The 18048-nt window shown below is 41.5% G+C and overlaps 1 protein-coding gene across 4 annotated transcripts in view; it reads left to right on the top strand.

Annotated features, from left to right (window-relative positions):
* The window catches only part of MTCL1 (microtubule crosslinking factor 1), a 282099-nt gene that overhangs the window by 142668 nt on the left and 121383 nt on the right, over positions 1 to 18048 (top strand). The gene's annotated exons all lie outside the window — the stretch shown is intronic.

Here is an 18048-nt window from a genome sequence, read left to right as displayed (position 1 = left end):
CGTGATCGTGCCACAAACCTCTGCACCTTTCCGAAACGCCACGGGATGCCCTACCTGGAGACACAACTGGTGAAACACCTTTGGATAAAGGGACCATTCCCCTTGATCCAACGCCTGCCGACTGAGATAATCCACCTACCATTATTCTATATTCTTCTTAAAACATAATTTTGTTTGTGACAGATGTAAAACTAAAGCATAAGAAAACTTAGTAATTAATGTCATATAAACTTTAGCGTGTTATTTTGGTTCAGAAGTAGTTTTCAAATATTTTTAAATCTGCAACTTTCATTCAAAATATACCTGATAAAAAAATCCTCACTTCTTGTTATGGGGTGACAACTATCCACCAATTTTGATCCCTTTTTTCACTTTGTCATATGGCTATTACTGAAAAATAAAAACCAGATTATGCTCAACCAACCCTCAAGTAATTGTCATATGTCTCCCTGATGGAGATCACTTTGTCATATGTTCCTCCCTGATGGAGACTACAAGCAGTTGTGCCAACACACAATGTGTAGGCATGGTTCCCTGTTGTTATCTAGTCCTGAGGAATAATGTGCAGCTGGCACTGAAGCATGGGCATGTAGACAGGATGTAGCTGATGAGATCAAAGGAACCAGGTGAAAAATTGTTGGCCCAACAAACAACTTCTGCACCCAATCAAATGTAGACACTGTTGGAGTATTTTGACAGCCACTGGAGCCAGCTGTCAGAGTACAATATCCGTCAGGGGAAAATTGTCAGTCCATGATGATTTTTTATTTAGTCCACAGGCTTAACCCAATAGAAGAGTGACCACTGCTGATTTAGCATGGCCAGTCTGCTTTATCAGTATATACCCAAACCAGCCAATGGGTGTCATGATGTTTATTTTCTTGCCATGAAATATATTAATGTGGAAATGACTACCAGAATGCACTGCTGGAAGCAGTAAACTGTATGTTATGCATTGCTGTTTGTGCAATGTACAGTTTACCAGTAAAGAGCCAGGATAGAGCAAAAGATCGCTTGAAAGTCACTTGAGCTTCAGTCTTAAGTCTCTGCAGTCACTTAAACGCTGCAGTTCTATCCAATGTCAGCTCATTTGCCACACCTAATCAGACTACTGGAGAATAAATGTCAACTTTGTACCATAGTTCTGCCACTTATCACCCTGGTGAAGGCATCGGCCAGAAGTACCTTGTTTAAAACATGGTCCAGGCAGTAATCTGCTTTATCTAGAACAAAGCCACTTTTAGCTCAACAATAACACAAATAGAAGGTCAGTAGAACAGCCACATCCTCTATAACTGTCACTAATAGTAAGGAGGATAAGGTTACATGCTGACGTCTTCATATTTGAAGGCCTCCAGATCTTGTGAACATTGTAGTTTTGTTTCCATTCCTTTCTATGCATAAATGCCACAATGGCTTCAAGTGTTGCAATACTTTTTACCTATAGCACCGTTTCTCACATTTGTTATACAGAATATCCCAGTCCTTGATTGTTAAAGTGAGACTAAATACACACTGTTTAGTTTACATTATCCCTTCACTTTCTGTATGTGGATATAGGCACTGTAATTATTTTAAAACATCCAAGTACCTTTTTTCCTAATCGATATACAGCTGTCACTTGATGTATTTAGCTGTTTAGTGGGTATGGAGGAGGAGGAAGAGAGTGGGCTGTCATTTACCACTGTGTATACACCCACATGTGTGACTCTATAGTCACATGGGCTGCTCAGATGTGATAGGGAGGAAATGCTCAGGGTAGAAATACACTGAAAACTGAGCATGCGCACTAGCTGCCAACACTGCTTTGCAAAATCCCTAGCTGCAATGGGGTCATAGACAGCAGGGGGAGACAGAGAACAGCAGGATCAACCAGGTTTTCGCAAAATCTTGAAAACGAATCCCATAGTGACTGAGGGGGTATGAACAGCATGTAAAACAGTATGTACTGATAGTTTTTGATGATGTGGGTTTAATGACACTTTAATAACATATCTTGATACATGTAATATAATGTTTATTTTGTCAAAACCGTTTCATTAGTGTTCACCTCTCCGTGATCCAAGCATTCATCTCAAAAGAAAGATAATACGTTTAACAAAGGGGAAACTTCTTAATTGATAATGAATCTTGTCATGGAAAAGGGAAACATTATTCACCTTTCAAAACTGCTTTGCCTAAGAAAAATGAAGGCAATTGTAGTAATAATCTGTTAAATTAAACGTGTCACTCTTACAATGACAGTCATAGACATGGTTGCCAAACAAGTGTCTGTAAAACCTGCCAGCACAGCAGATGGCAATGGAAAATATTTTGCAGAGTTTTGCATTTGCTGCTTTCCAAAGCAAAGGATAAGTAACTTGTGGGAAAATTCCTTCAGGACTATATGGCCACTACATGGTTACCAATCCCTGCTATTACCTGTTATAGCAAACTTAGGTTCAAGCTGATAAATATAGCTAATCTGGACAGCAGTTACATATTAGCTAATAATCTTAAAGGACCAATGATGTGACAGTACAGACTCACTTATCTAAGTAGTTTGGCAATGCCAAATTCTGACCAGGTCACCCCTGCAATTTACGTTATCTATAACTAATGCCGTATTTCCTGACGGTTCAGGGCTTTTGATTAGCTCACTTCATGTATGTATGCTTCCTTTGTGTTTTACTGCTCTGTGGATGCTAAAAACATTAAATAAAGAATTTGCAAAAAAAACCATCCATATTTAAAGCAAATTGTAGAAGCGTTGAGCTAGTCAGCGTTAAAGTATAACTAAAGGCAAATTGTTTTTTATAGATTTGAGTAGAATAGTAAGGGGATAGAACCCCTGTCAGGTTTTATTGTTGTCTGTGTACCAGGGATATTCGCTCTCTGTAATTGTCCTGATCACCAATAAATCCAGCATTTTGAATTGCAACCAGAACAGAAGAGTTAAAATCTTCCAATGGGGACACTTGTCTAAGAGCAGATTTTTCTGACTTTGGAAAGATATTTTATCACTACCTGTTGAGTCTACATGCTAGGAAGTGACACTGCGCCACTCACCTCTATTTACCAAACCTTAGACTTGCACCCTTCATTCACTCATCAGCTCCATGGTACTAAGCCTTTTGTCCCAGGGAAAGCCCCACTTTTGCCTTTACCCCTTGCACAATGTACAGGGTTCCCTATTACATCTGTGTTCACCTCCCACGGGTTTCCTCTTCCTCAACAGCCTTCCAGATCCTTTTTTCCCTCCTGCACACACAACTTTTGCAACTCCCCTCAAACAGCACCTCTATGCTCTTCAGAACCCCAGCCAGCTCTTGACATCCTCTCCCTTGCTCATTTTTTGAGGCTGCAGATGGAGTCTACTTCCTATATCCTTTCTACTCCCCAGTCAAGGGATTTGAACTCATGACCTCACGTTTGGGAGGCTAGTGCTCTGCTGCCTGCACCACCGTGAGAGTTGCTTGATGAGGACATAGATTTTGAATCAGAGGCCCTGGAGAATAAAATGGTGGGGTTTTTTTTGCCATTTTACATCACACAATATTTATTGCAGAATGTCATTGTACTTCATGGAACTTCAATAAGTGCTGGATTTTTCATCCAGTGTCATTGTGTAGTATGGTGCTCATGGTAGGCATTTTGGTTAAATGGAAGCTAATTAAATTGATTTTCCCAACTGGGGAGTTCTGAACGTACTGCACTGTATATAGGAGTGAGGTCCAGCACACCTTCTACTGAGCTCCAGAAGAACTTACTGGCTTGGAAACCTTGTTAGCATTTTGCTACTAATCTGTCGCCTTACAAGTATTCTTACCAGTAGGTACTGTATATACTACTAGTGGAGCATATGGGGTTAAGCATTGAGTCAGCTGTCATTTTCCCTAATTCACTTTCACTGAAATAATGCTGAAATCTGATTAAAATGTAGTACTGTATGTGTACAGGGTGAGGCATGTTAGAAACTATAATAAAAGTCAATTAATAGCATTTTAAACTGTGCAATATGTTTTCATTGCATGAAAAGCATGATGTGAAACTTAAAAATGTAACTTGTGATACTAGTGGACAGAGAATAAAATGAACAATGAAGTCATTCTATACCAATATGTAAGATAATATTTATTTATTTATTTATTTAATATTTTTTTTTAATTGATCTCATGGCAATGTCGGGAGAAAAAAGCAACCCTGGCATACCGTGCTCACATTTGTATGGTAACCTGCTTTGCCATGCTTGGGGAGCAAAAACATTAACACCAATATCAACTACTGTGAGGACCAAAATATTCTCAGATAGACCGGACTTTACTTAAAAAACTAATTATGACTCCTGGCCTCCAACACATTACAGGGAGTATGCAGTGTTCATGGTAGATCCGGCTCTCAGCATAATGTCAGTGGTTATTGACATTCTTACTCCCCATACACAGAGCTGCTTGAATATGTTTTGGATGCTTCTACACATTTCTCTTGGGAGTGCTGATACACAGGGGACATAGTGTTAGACACTTTTAAACATGAGCTCTTGGTGATGTGAGAACTGCCTTAGAGGTTTGGCACTTTGGTTTTGTAGCAAGGTAATTAGCAGCCTGTGTCACTGACAAAGTCTAGTCGAAAGAAAAAAAATCACATCTCAAACAACACCAGGGGGGAATAATATTGGCACATAATTAAAATTATATTTCTGTATATAGCGAAGACACCCATAAAAAGTAGCTGTGAAAGCAGTTTAAAAAAAAACTGTGTAAGCCAGCATTTTAAAAAAGAGACCCTGTTACCAGCTTAAACAAATTTAGTACAAGCACAGAAAAAAAAAAAAAAAAAAAATATATATATATATATATATATATATATATATATATATTTATATATATATATATATATATATATATATATATATATATATATATATATATATATATTTTTTTTTTTATTATTATTTTTTTTTTTACATTCTTTATTTCCTTTTTTTTTTAAAACAAAAATGGACCTGGATGTGGGCGCAGGTCAGTACATCAACCCCATCAGCTTAGTAATACAGAGCAGCACAGTTTCTAAGTGGTTAGCTCTTTCTAGGGTTGCCATTTTGAATCTCAACCATGACACTACCTGCATGGCGTTTGCATGTTCTCCCTGTGCCTGTGTGGGTTTCCTCTGGGTACTCCAGTTTCCTTCCACACTCCAAAGACATTCTGGTAGCTTAATTGGGTCCTGTCTAAATTGGCCCTGGTATTTATGAATGTGGGTTAGGGACCTTAGATTGTAAGCTTCTTGGGGGCAGGGACTGATGCAGATGTGCAATATATATACAGTATCTCACAAAAGTGAGTACACCCCTCACATTTTTGTGAATATTTTATTATATCTTTTCATGTGACAACACTGAACAAATGACACTTTGCTACAATGTTTAGTAGTGAGTGTACAGCTTGTATAACAGTGTAAATTTGCTGTCCCCTCAAAATAACTCAACACACACCCATTAATGTCTTAACCGCTGGAAATAAAAGTGAGTACACCCCTAAGTGAAAATGTCTAAATTGTGCCCAAAGTGTCAATATTTTGTGTGGCCACCTTTTTTTTTTCTCCAGCACTGCCTTAACCCTCTTGGGCATGTTGTTTTCTAGAGCTTCACAGGTTGCCACTGGAGTCCTCTTCCACTCTTCCATGACGACATCACGGAGCTGGTGGATGTTAGAGACCTTGCGCTCCTCCACCTTACATTTGAGGATGCCCCACAGATGCTCAATAGGGTTTAGGTCTGGAGACATGCTTGGCCAGTCCATCACCTTTACCATCAGCTTCTTTAGCAAGGCGAAACAGTTAGCTTTTGCTAAGGGAATGGACTTTTTCGGCACAGTAATTGACACTAATGTCATAAAAATATATTTTTTATTGATTATTAGTTTAAAATAATTTATAAGTATATATACATCACAAGAGTACACAAAATTGTATTACAACCAGATTAAAAACAGATCATAACATCACAATCAAGATAGTGTGGATATCCCTCAATCACCATTACGTTTTGTTAATTCTATGAAAACCTTATACTTGAATATGGTCATAGTATATATAGGTATAATCCTGTGTTGAGGGAGCCACTGTAGAATACATTTCCTCTACATGTTTCGCGTTCAAATGTAACGCTTCTTCAGGAGAGTGTAATAAATTGAAAAAATGTAAGATCAATATATGGTGTATGAATATCAATGACAACAGGTCACAGCGCAGACCCAAATTGAATGATTTATATTGCAGTACTGAATAGACGGACACCCAAGGCTATAACATATTCCTTGATCGGGGACGTATACTCAAATGGAGGATAGTGAGTTTAGACCAACAGTATATGCCGACAACTTTAACACTTGATGGTACATATATTTGTCCCGTCCTGTCCAATGTAGAATATAGTTGTTCCCTTGGCCCTTAAACTGTAGAACAAATATTTTAGCATTCGATGATAATGCAGGTTTTTGTGTAGGTATACCTATTATGGTTCCACAGGACTGTCCATGGTGCATGAACCGCACCTGCGGCACTTATGTACAGCGTGTGTAGAAATTAGCCCGGTCCCCTAAAGCAGAGAGTGGATTGTGTCCCTGTTGTCAGTAAGACAACAGGGACATCGGAACCAAATAAGTTTATCTTGGTCTCATCAGACCACATGACATGGTTTCAGTGGAACCTGTCCTGTTAAACAGCTGTATGGTCTTGGCCACCATGCTGCAGCTCAGTTTCAGGGTCTTGGCAATCTTCCTATAGCCTAGGCCATCTTTATGTTGGACAACAATTCTTTTTTTCAGTTCCTTAGAGAGTTCTTTGCCATGAGGTGCCATGTTGAACTTCCAGCGACCAGTATGAGAGAGTGAGAGTGATAACACCAAATTTAACACAGCTGCTCCCCATTGACACCTGAGACCATTCACTTTTGTTGCCAGTGGTTTAGACATAAATGTCTGTGTGTTGTTATTTTGAGGGGACAGCTAATTTACATTGTTATACAAGCTGAAAACTCACTACATTACATTGTAGCAAAGTGTAATTTCTTTAGTGTTGTCACATGAAAAGATATAATAAAATATTTACAAAAATGGTAGGGGTGTGAGATCCTGCATATATATATATATATATATATATATATATATATATATATATATATATATATATATATATATAAAGTGCTGTGTAAATTGATTGCTAGGGAGTTGATTCCCTAGCATAGCCATAGTTCTCCATCCCATCCAGTGGCGTAGCGTGGGGGGTGCAGGGGGGGCCAGCCGCACCGGGCGCAACATCTGGGGGGCGCATCTGCAGTGTCACTCTGTCTGTCTGACTCTGACATACACAGTTCACACACTGTCTGCAGCTGCCTCCATCTTTAGGCTGGGAGATGTCCAGCGCCGCCGCCCTATGGATGAAAATGGCAGGTCAGGACGGGGCTGGACTGTGCTTCACCTGTCCATTGGTGTAGGGTGGGGTGGCGTTGCAAGCCAAACCCCACCTATGCCCCCTCTCCTCACTGCTCAGTCAGTTTAGCAGCGAGTGAGTCAGCAGCCTGGCACTGTCACAGAGTGGGTTTTTTTTTTTAATCGCCTGATTAGAGCCAGAGGCTCTAATAGGCTTAAAAAAAGGGTGGACCCGGGTGCAGAGCAGTGCACCCCGAGCCCACCCATTGTGTGACAATAGCGAATGAAAATTCGCAATTGTCACAGGGATCCTCCTCCTGGCCAATCAGGAAGCGGGTCCGAGACCCGCTTCCTAATTGGCCGAAAGGCGAACTCATGCCATTGGCCGAGGAGGAGGCGGGGGGACTCGAGGAGACGCGGAGGACTCGAGAAGATGTGGGGAACTGAGGAGAAGCTGCCGCTCCAGGTAAGTTTCTCTGCAATGAAAGGGGGCACGCTGGTCTGTCTGCATTGAAGGGGGGCACGCTGGCCTGTCTGCATTGAAAAGGGGCACGATGATCTCTCTGCATTGAAAGGGGGCACGCTGGTCATTCTGCACTGAAAGGGGGCACGCTGGTCATTCTGCATTGAATGGGGGCACGCTGGTCATTCTGCACTGAAAGGGGGCACGCTGGTCATTCTGCATTGAATGGGGGCACGCTGGTCATTCTGCATTGAAAGGGGGCACGCTGGTCTCTCTGCATTGAAAGGGGGCTGGACTGTGCTTCACCTGTCCATTGGTGTAGGGTGGGGTGGCGTTGCAAGCCAAACCCCACCTATACCCCCTCTCCTCACTGCTCAGTCAGTTTAGCAGCGAGTGAGTCAGCAGCCTGGCACTGTCACAGAGTGGGTTTTTTTTTTAAATCGCCTGATTAGAGCCAGAGGCTCTAATAGGCTTAAAAAAAGGGTGGACCCGGGTGCAGAGCAGTGCACCCCGAGCCCACCCATTGTGTGACAATAGCGAATGAAAATTCGCAATTGTCACAGGGATCCTCCTCCTGGCCAATCAGGAAGCGGGTCCGAGACCCGCTTCCTAATTGGCCGAAAGGCGAACTCATGCCATTGGCCGAGGAGGAGGTGGGAGGACTCGAGGAGACGCGGAGGACTCGAGAAGATGTGGGGAACTGAGGAGAAGCCGCCGCTCCAGGTAAGTTTCTCTGCAATGAAAGGGGGCACGCTGGTCTGTCTGCATTGAAGGGGGGCACGCTGGCCTGTCTGCATTGAAAGGGGGCACGATGATCTCTCTGCATTGAAAGGGGGCACGCTGGTCATTCTGCACTGAAAGGGGGCACGCTGGTCATTCTGCATTGAATGGGGGCACGCTGGTCATTCTGCACTGAAAGGGGGCACGCTGGTCATTCTGCATTGAATAGGGGCACGCTGGTCATTCTGCATTGAAAGGGGGCACGCTGGTCTCTCTGCATTGAAAGGGGGCACGCTGGTCATTCAAACTTGTATTTAGATGCATTTTACTTTAATTACATCAGTATTTTCATAACAAACAATACATGGGCTTAGGGGTTAAGGGTTTCTTTAACTATTCTAGTGGAAGAGACTCGAGTGCTAAAATCCCGCGGGTTAGAGGGCGCAAATTACTTGCCTTGCCCCGGGTGCTGACAACCCACGCTACGCCACTGATCCCATCTGCCACGTCACTGCCCTCTCCTTTTCTCAGAGTGTCTAACCATCTGTACTGGCTCAGCTCCTCTGCTCCTCACCTTCCCTGAAAACCTTTATATAACTGCCAGAGGAGGAGCGATGGGAGATAATATAGCATGTCACCTGAGTGACAGCTTTAAGTTTGCTGGGGCTGCTGATATTGCATCCAAGGTGGCAGTGCCCAACATCACAGTCATCAGTACAGTACAACCTCATGCCTTGTAGATGTGTACTCAAGGAAAGATGAGAAGACTGTTGTTAAAATGAAAAGTCTGGTAACAGAGTCTCTTATATTACAGAAGACTCAAGGAACTATAGAGCTGGCAATATTGAAGGGACCTTGCCTATCCAATTCATTCCTTTACCAGTGTGCATGTGGTTTGATATAGACATGCAATGGATTTAGCAAGTGTGTACATTTGAAGTATAATAACAGTCCACACGTGGCGTTGATTTACCAAAGGCAAATAGACTGTTCAATTTGAAATTGATTTTTCCCCCAGAAGGTTGTGAGTGAGGTGAAACTCTGCTGACTTTTGTCACCTAATCATGTGCAAACTGAAGCCTTTTTTTTGTAGCACCCTCCTAGATATGTGCTAGGAAGGAGAGTAGTTTGCTCTGCCTGCTAACAGGGGAGTAGCAGGTAAAATATAGCCTGCTCCATCTGCTTAACAGGGGAACCTGATCAATAGTTATGCCTGTTGCATGTGTCCATGTGTAATTCATCAGAGCTAAGAGAGTGTACCCACTGTATCCAATAGGGGAGCCTGTTGTACAGTGGAGGAAACCCAGCCAGTAACACTCAGGCTTTGTAACTATCCCAGTGGGTTGGCACAAACAGTGGTGCATCCTGGGATATGTTATAAAAGCCAAGGGCACATGTGACAGAGTGTCTTTGGGCGGGAAGCCAGGTCCCAGGAGGAGAATGACGGCTGTTTCTCCTCCTGTCTGTATGGAAGGTGGTCACAGGCGGTCGGCCTAGTGAGCCAGAAGTGTGGTGTTGAGCCAGGAGGTCCAGTGGATGCTGACAAGTGGATTTGGAGGCAGAGCAACCTTAGGAAAAACAGTGTCCGTGAGTACCGGGAAGCTTGCCAGGGGTCTGCCCAGGAAGGGGACCACTCCAGTGGAGAGTCAGTGGACAGGGGCTAGCACGCAGAGCAAGTGAGAAAGGGGGTGCCAAGTTAGGACCCTGAAGACAAACTTTAACAGGATCATATTCTTTATCTTCACTTCAGTGACAAGGCGAAGCAGTGGCCTTGCCACACACTACAGCTAGTTGTCCTCAGATTTGTGCATAGTTCATAGTTGGAGTATCCCACTCATCCCTTCTCCTATCCCAGTTCCAAATAAAACACAAAAACCAATTCCCCTGGACTGTTCATTGTCTGAGCCAAGCATCTAAAGTGATATGTTTCTACAGACTGTTGCTACGGGTAACCCAGGGGAATCCAGAAAGTGCAATTCTCAGCAGTCCTCTAGGGGGCAGTGCTACATTTTCCTTGCATGTGATTGGCTATTCTTTGTAAAGTGAAACTTCACCACGTTCACTAAGCTCTGGGGAAAATTCCCTTGAAAACTGTAACTCTGCCATGTGAACAGCCTGTATGCCTTTAATAAAACATCCCCAGTGTTTATACCCCTGAGTACTGCATTAAAAATGTGGTGTCAAGGCCTCCAGGTTGTACTGGAAGGTATGCTAAGCTGTAAAATCATACAAAACAATCAATATTATTAACAAGATCGTATGCTGCATTTTTCAACTACTTTATGAGAAATTAACATAAAAACAGAAAAGGTTTTAGATATGTTTGAATGTTTTCACTTTCTACTGTTTTATTTTTCACAGCTTTTTTTCTTTGAGTGTTTATAATGTATATGACATATATTGTTTTATATACATTGTGTATATATGAAAGTATGTGTATGGTACCAGCAAAAATAAGTAATTTGTAGGGATGCACTGATACCTGCCTTTTAAGACTGAGTACGAGTACCGATATTTGTGCACAAGTACTCGCCAATTATCAATACCTTTGCGGTGCGATTCCTGTCCGACTCACGTGCGGTTTCCAGCACTGCTCCTGTGTGAACCTAGGCTGAAGTCACTATGGCAAGCCTGGATTCACACAGGAGCAGTGGGGGAAACTGCATGTGATTCGGACAGAAATAGCCCGATCAAAGCACATGAGATTTTTTGCAGTGCGATTGTGCAAAGGTATTGGTTTTAGTTATCGGAGCAAGTACTCGTGCAAATGCTTAAAATTAATGCAACCCTAGTCATTTATCATTTTCAGATTAGAAAAAAAGAGCAAATATCTGACAGGTCGCTCTGCACAACAGGTTTTCCTCAGGCATTTTTATGTATTCCTAATTGGACAGAACAAGAGCAGCCGCACACTGGTGATACATTCCTCTGCCCACTGCTCTCTCCCCCCTGCTAGCATTTTCCCTGCCAGCACATGTACAGGCAGTAGAGCTTAATAGGCTCTCAGTCAGAGCTGCACTGTACTAGAGAATAGAAGAGGCTGATACCAAGACACATTTTGGCATTTACTCTAATTACATTTAAAAAAAATTAAAGCCAGCAGCTACAAATAAAAAAAAAAAAAAAAAAGGACACTTACCTGTCCAAGGATCCAGTGCCATCCTCACCCAGGCCTGGTCTTTGCTGGTCTTCAGGTTCCCAGCATGTTTATTAAAGGAAGCCAGCTGTGCAGCACCAAGATGGCTTCATAATGTGCATGTGTGAGTCACTCTGCGCGTTGTGAATAGACTTGCAGCCTTTTGGAACCTGTGATGTGTCCCAGAAGATTCCGGGTGGGGGAGAGAACTTCCACTCCAATCGCCTAGGCTAGGTACCCACTTCCCAAATGAAAAATAAAAAACTCTCAAAGTGGGAAAGTAGTTGGGAAGGATGTGTTCAAGGGGATCTTCCCTTTTAGGGTTTTGATAATTTTTTATTTTACTGCATACATAAACCAAATTAATTGTTAACTGATAATTCGTAACAACCTTTTTTTCACCTTTAGCTTTCTTTCCTTACCTTCAAATTTCCTTTTCAATACACTTTTTTTTAAAAAAATGTTTAAGCGCAGTAAATATAACTGGCATAAATCCCCCTAATGGGACACTGAAAGCAGCTAGCCCTTTATTAAATCATGTCACCTATCAGCAACGCTGTATCTTGGCCTAGGCCAACAAGGCCCAGGCCTAGGGCAGCATAATGCAAGGGGCAGCACAGAAAGAGTCCCCTCCGGCTTACGCTACACTTTTAGTGAAGCACCAGTCTAATGGGGTGGAATGGGCCAGGAGAGAAATCAGTCTAGGGCCCCCTTATGTGGGTGGCCGGCGTTCTGCAACTGTGGGGGGGGGGGGGGCGGCGCTGCTTCTAGTTATGATTGCCTTTGGCAGAGGAGCTTCTATATATTATTAGTGACTTACCATAGATATCAGCTACTGGTAATCAATATGGGAGGTAGGTGTTAATGTTTATACAGTACCTGACTAGATTATATAGCATGGAGTACCCAGGGTAAAAAAGAAAGCTACGCTATTTGGATGAAACTTGCATGGCCCTTACCTATCTGCCAAAGGGCTTTTAAACTAGGGATGGTGCAGACACAAGGGACACTGTCATAGTCACCCATTACCTGGAAGGTAGGTAGTAGGACTCTCCTGCAATCCTTTGCTTATGTCAGTTGTACATATTAAGAGATCTTAATTTTATTTCTGTTAATTGCTAATGAGTAAAATAGATGACTTTATTTGTTCCTGTCCCCAATCCTTCCTTTGCTCAATGCCTGGACCACCTACCCTTATCACTGTGCTATATTTTTTCTGCTGCACCACCGGCATGGCTATATCCTATTAGTCCTCTTCATCAATTTAGAAGAATTTGTGAACTAGAATTATGGGCAACACTTTTTTATTTTGGATAGAGTAAGGGAGGGCTATGGGTCCTGTCCGTTTATTCTTTACCATCCCTGTCCCATTGTGGAAATTTCCCTTTATTTCCTGCCCCGTAGCCAAACAGGAAGTGTGAGGAAATCTCTGCAATTTAAGGGAATCCATTGCACCCCCCCCCCCACCCCACCCCACATCGCTCAGAAGGGATGGTTCATATTTAAATTAGGAGGTGCAAGTGTTTAGTCAGGCCTAGGGCAGCACAGAACCCAAATACACCACTGCCTATCAGAGGACCAATGTGATCTGTGTTAATAAAATATGTTTAATGTTTACAATATATTCAGATAATTATAAATCAGTCTAAAACTCATCAAAGGCAGAACTTGGAGATGCAGTATAATTTTGCTGAAGATTTTAGCAAAAACTTGGGTGACCATATCATTTGTGATTGCTATTTCCTATATCGACCTCACACAACAATTCAGATAGCTTGTGATGTTTCTACTACGGGGAAAAGTAACAGCTTTCACACAAGCTGTGTTTTACCCAGCATGGATCTATCTAAAGACAGGGCTCTGCAGTTTCATAGTCAACAATTACAGCGTATCAAACATTAGCCTTGCTGTGTTTTGCCATTCTGTGAAGTATGAATGTGCTATGTTTGCTAGGTAGGTCTCTGGAAGATCTGTGCTTTTAATTGCCCTTATCTAAGGCTTGAGACTTTCTGCATTGTGCATGGTGTGATTTTATAATGGCTTATATCATCAGACATTGAATCATGCTCAAGAAAAAAAAAAACAGTTTTCTATTAAAGCAATTCTAAACACAAAGGGGTTTTTTCTGCATTAGGGTAAAAAAATGTTCCACTAGCTCCCCAATCCCTAAACAGTTACCGGAGTCCTCTATCAGTTCAGTGCTGTGCTCAGCTACAGCTCTTCTCCCCTTTCTTTCTGCTCTCACAAGATTCTCTGAAAGTAGTGAGAGCCATTGGCTCCTGTTGCTGTTAGTCAAATCTTGTGAAGAGAGAGCGGGGGTGGGGCCGAACCACGCTGTGTGTGTGTCTATGGATGCAGACAGCCCAGCTCAGGAGTACACTCAGAGAAGAGGAGGAGGGGAAAGCTATGGTGGACCAAAAAAGAGGAGGTAAGGGACCACTTTGTGCAATAACCCTGTACAGATCAGGTAAGTATAACATGCTTATTTTAATTTTAAAAAAATTGGGACTCTGTTATTATCACTTCAATTTTCTGTCCCTTCCATTAGGTATTCTTTGCAATGTAAACTTTCACTGCATTCACTAAGCTAGGTGAAAATTCTCTACTTCTCTGTCCTTTTTGTCTTCACCAAGGTTTCAAATCATGATGTTATTTTATGCAGTAAAAGGTGAAAACGTGTTAAGTTGATTTTGTTTAGGATTATCCGCTGTTGCAACAATACAATAATTCTGCAAATTACTTCAAATAAACCATGGCCTGGTAGATGTTTAGCATCTATTTTGGTGTGAAAAGATAAGTGCAAAATTTTTGTGCTCGGAATGTTATTTCTCTGTTTGGCACCCTACATGGTCATCTTTGTTACATTTTTGCAAAGGCTTGTTTGAATGCAAGAAAGGGCCATTTCTGTAGTATTAATGGTGACGGTGTAATTGTGTTAAGTTTCAATAAAAGGTTTAGACTGGGTTCACACCTCCGTGCGAAGCGGCTCACAGTAGGGGTCAGGTGAATCCCTGTTCACCTGTTTCAGGTCCAAATTTTTGGCTGTATTCAGACCTGAAATGGACTAGAAGATGCACAGGACTCCTGTGCAATTCACTCCGCAGCCGTCCCGGAGCTGTGTGAACTGGCTCCATGGAGAGCCGGTCACAGGTTCCTGACATGCAAATTGGATGCAGGGAAACCCACATCCAATTTTCATAAGTGTGAACCCAACCTTAAGGGTTGTTTGTTAAAAACTGAACCTGTCACCCATTTAAAATCATTTAAACTAGAAGTATTGTCTAAAAGCAGATGCTCCTTTTTAACCTGAAACCTCTCCCGTCTTTATCTTTTCGCTAGTTTCACTTTGTTTCTGGAGCCTTAAGTTTCCTTAGGTCCCACCTACTATCATCCCTCTGTTATGTAAGAGTATCTGAGTGGCCAATAAGGGTGCTTTCATTGCCCAGCGGAAGGGTATTTAATGAGACTTTTTTCAGAGTTCAAGAAAGTATGGTCACAGTAACTAGTTAGAGGCATGTAGGAGGGTTTTCTGGCTAACATAGGTAATATCAGACATCTGACAGTAACTGATTTTAGAGACAAATATATCTTTATTGTTTTCCAAAATAACATGTAGGTATAAAAATAAAGCCATTTCAAGATTAAGGAAACATAATGCACAACCACAATAAGCAAATTACAATTTTATTAATTATCATGTAAAAAATAGTTAGAAATGTATGGTCATGGTTTCCGGAAATAAACAAATAAGTACACTGGCATAGAGAGCATGAAAGAATATGATGGGGGGGAGGGGGGAGAAAGAGGGAAAAAGATGACCAGAGATGGTCGAGACAGAAATGAGGGAAGAGAGGGACTGGAAGAAGGAAGAAAGAAGGACAGACCCATGAGCAAAACACTAGGACCAAAAAGATAATAAGAATAATAATAAGATAATAGGGAGGGAAGCTGTCCAGTGAAAACACCAGAGACTACAGCCAGGAGGATCTCAAAAGGAGGGTTCTCTTATATTCTTATAACCAGAGGGACCTCTTTACCATCCTATTAGGGGACTAAGATGGTGCTGATGAAAAACTACTGTTGGTCAGTAGCATCTCCTTAAGGGTATTAGAAGTGGAGAAATAAAGCCAAACATACCAAATACTTTATTTTCTCTAAGGTATCATTATCCAGCCCTAGCATTTCTTCCATATGCATGATATCATTCAGTAACTGCTTTTAGACAGACCCTTTATATGCCTAAATCAAAACCTTAAAAACAACCACTCAAATATAAGGAAGCCAAATACTGATGTACGCACATTACGATCAAAAACTGTCTGTCTCTCATTGACTGCAATGCTGCATTGCCACAATTTTCTTTTCAAATCAAGAAATGGGTAAATAAGGTACACAGGTGGGGATTTAATCTCTTTCCACCCACTTACACAGAGATATTATGCTTGCAACAAGGAGCAGAAATGTTGGTTAAGGAAAAGTATTCACTTGCAAACTTCTCCACCACCTTTGCTGGGATGCCTTTCCAGTACCTTGTTTGAGTCAAATGAGATGTTTATAATAAACTCCCCTGGCCCTAAGGAGATAAATATGTAAGATCCCTTTGATTTTTTTATGGTAGTTGTCTTAAGATGTGTGCCAGGTTGCCTATAGTCATCAAGTGCTGCCGCTAAGACTTTATCCGATGCCAACAGGCGTGAAGATGTTGCTGCATTGTGTATCACTGATGTACCTGATATACCAGCTTGCTTTTCTCACGTCATTCATTCTGTCTACACCCAAGACAAAACTTATGAACAGAACTCCTGGCCTGTAAGGACAACTCAGTGGTTGGTTCCAGATGCAATTTTTTTTCCAGCCCCTTTCTTTGAGTTGAAGAAATGGTGCATGGGAAGGAAGGTAGGCAGATACTGACAGGCAGTTGGGGAGATGTGGGTGTTTAGATAGGCAGGCTAGAGATGTAGGGAATTCAAAGAATCTAATCTGCACCTAAAAGGCAAGGTCAACCCAATGCAATATTGTAAAGCATGATTGCTTGAGTCAGCCCTGACTACTTTTGTGCTGTAAACACTCAAACAGCAAACATTTTGAACTCTGTTACTGTCCACCTGAAAGTTTTTACATAAAAGTGCCTTGGCAAAGTGAAAAAGAGTAGATGGCTGGAAAAACAGCAAAGTGGTTGGGCTGGAAGTAAATCAGCAGTGCAGAGTGGAAAAATGCTGGACGTAAAGTAAATGCTTCAAGCAAAGAGCAGAGTGAGAAAGTGATTGGTCTAGTCAGATGGGCAAAGGTAGCCCTTGGCACCTGTTAGTTGATTTTTATACTCTGGCTGCGTGGATTGCATTTTAGAAGAACACGCAGCGCTAGGAATTGTCTGGTGGGTTGAATTTGAAAGTCAGGTGAATTGCTCATTTATAATATTTTAGGAAATCTTTAAAACCCATACTATGTTGACAAATTTTAGTTATTTTTAGTAGTGTGAAATGTGTAACCAATGTAAGATGGAAGTAAAAAAATTCTATCAACAGCAGCTAACAGTGCATATGGACGTTTAAAATTGTAACTTCACTAAATTAAAATAAACACTTGCATATACTGTATGTATATTTTCTTTAATGAAAATAATTAGCAAAATAATACCTGTTTATATGCCTATGTGTTATGAATCATGATGTTGGAACTATAGTTTCACTACCGAAGGAGTTTTTAAAATAAAAATCTAGCAGGCAGAAACAGAGCTCTGCAATGTTCTACTGTTAATTGTATAACTCAAGATAGCCAAGGAGAGTTTATTTAATTAGGACTGCATAAATATCATACTGCAGGAAAAAGACTGGACGGGTTCAATTTGAATTACGTCAAAGGAAAGTAGATCACAATTACCAGCAATTGGCATTTAACTTATACAAACCTGAAGAAATGTTGAAACAAACAAAGCAAGAAGGTTTTGATTTGTTATACAGTGTGGTGTAATTTAAGGCTTTGCTGCACATTTGATCATAGTTGATTGCCTAAGGATTGTATTAAGTATTAGTTTATCAAACTAAAGCTCACAGGTAGGCAGTGCCCTTATCAGGAGAGCAGCAGTAAATGATTGCAGTCATGCATTACCTTCAAAAATCAAACATGTATCAACACATAAACTGCCTACAGAGGCCAGCTGTGCAAAGATGTAGGCATTCAAGTTTATTTTGAGAGTGCTGTGGCCATTGGCATAAAAAAGTAGAAATTAGCAAGAACAATCCATCCAACTTTTCCATGAGCAGGGAAGGAGTGTTGTCTGGTGTTTCCACTGGGACTGGAAGTGAGTGAAATCCTACACA

Source organism: Pelophylax lessonae (genome assembly GCF_965119305.1).
Source record: "Pelophylax lessonae genome assembly, chromosome: 5".
In the NCBI taxonomy this organism is placed as follows: Eukaryota; Metazoa; Chordata; class Amphibia; order Anura; family Ranidae; genus Pelophylax; species Pelophylax lessonae.
The sequence above is the reverse complement of the archived record's forward strand: the minus strand, read 5'-3'. Positions and strand labels throughout refer to the sequence as shown.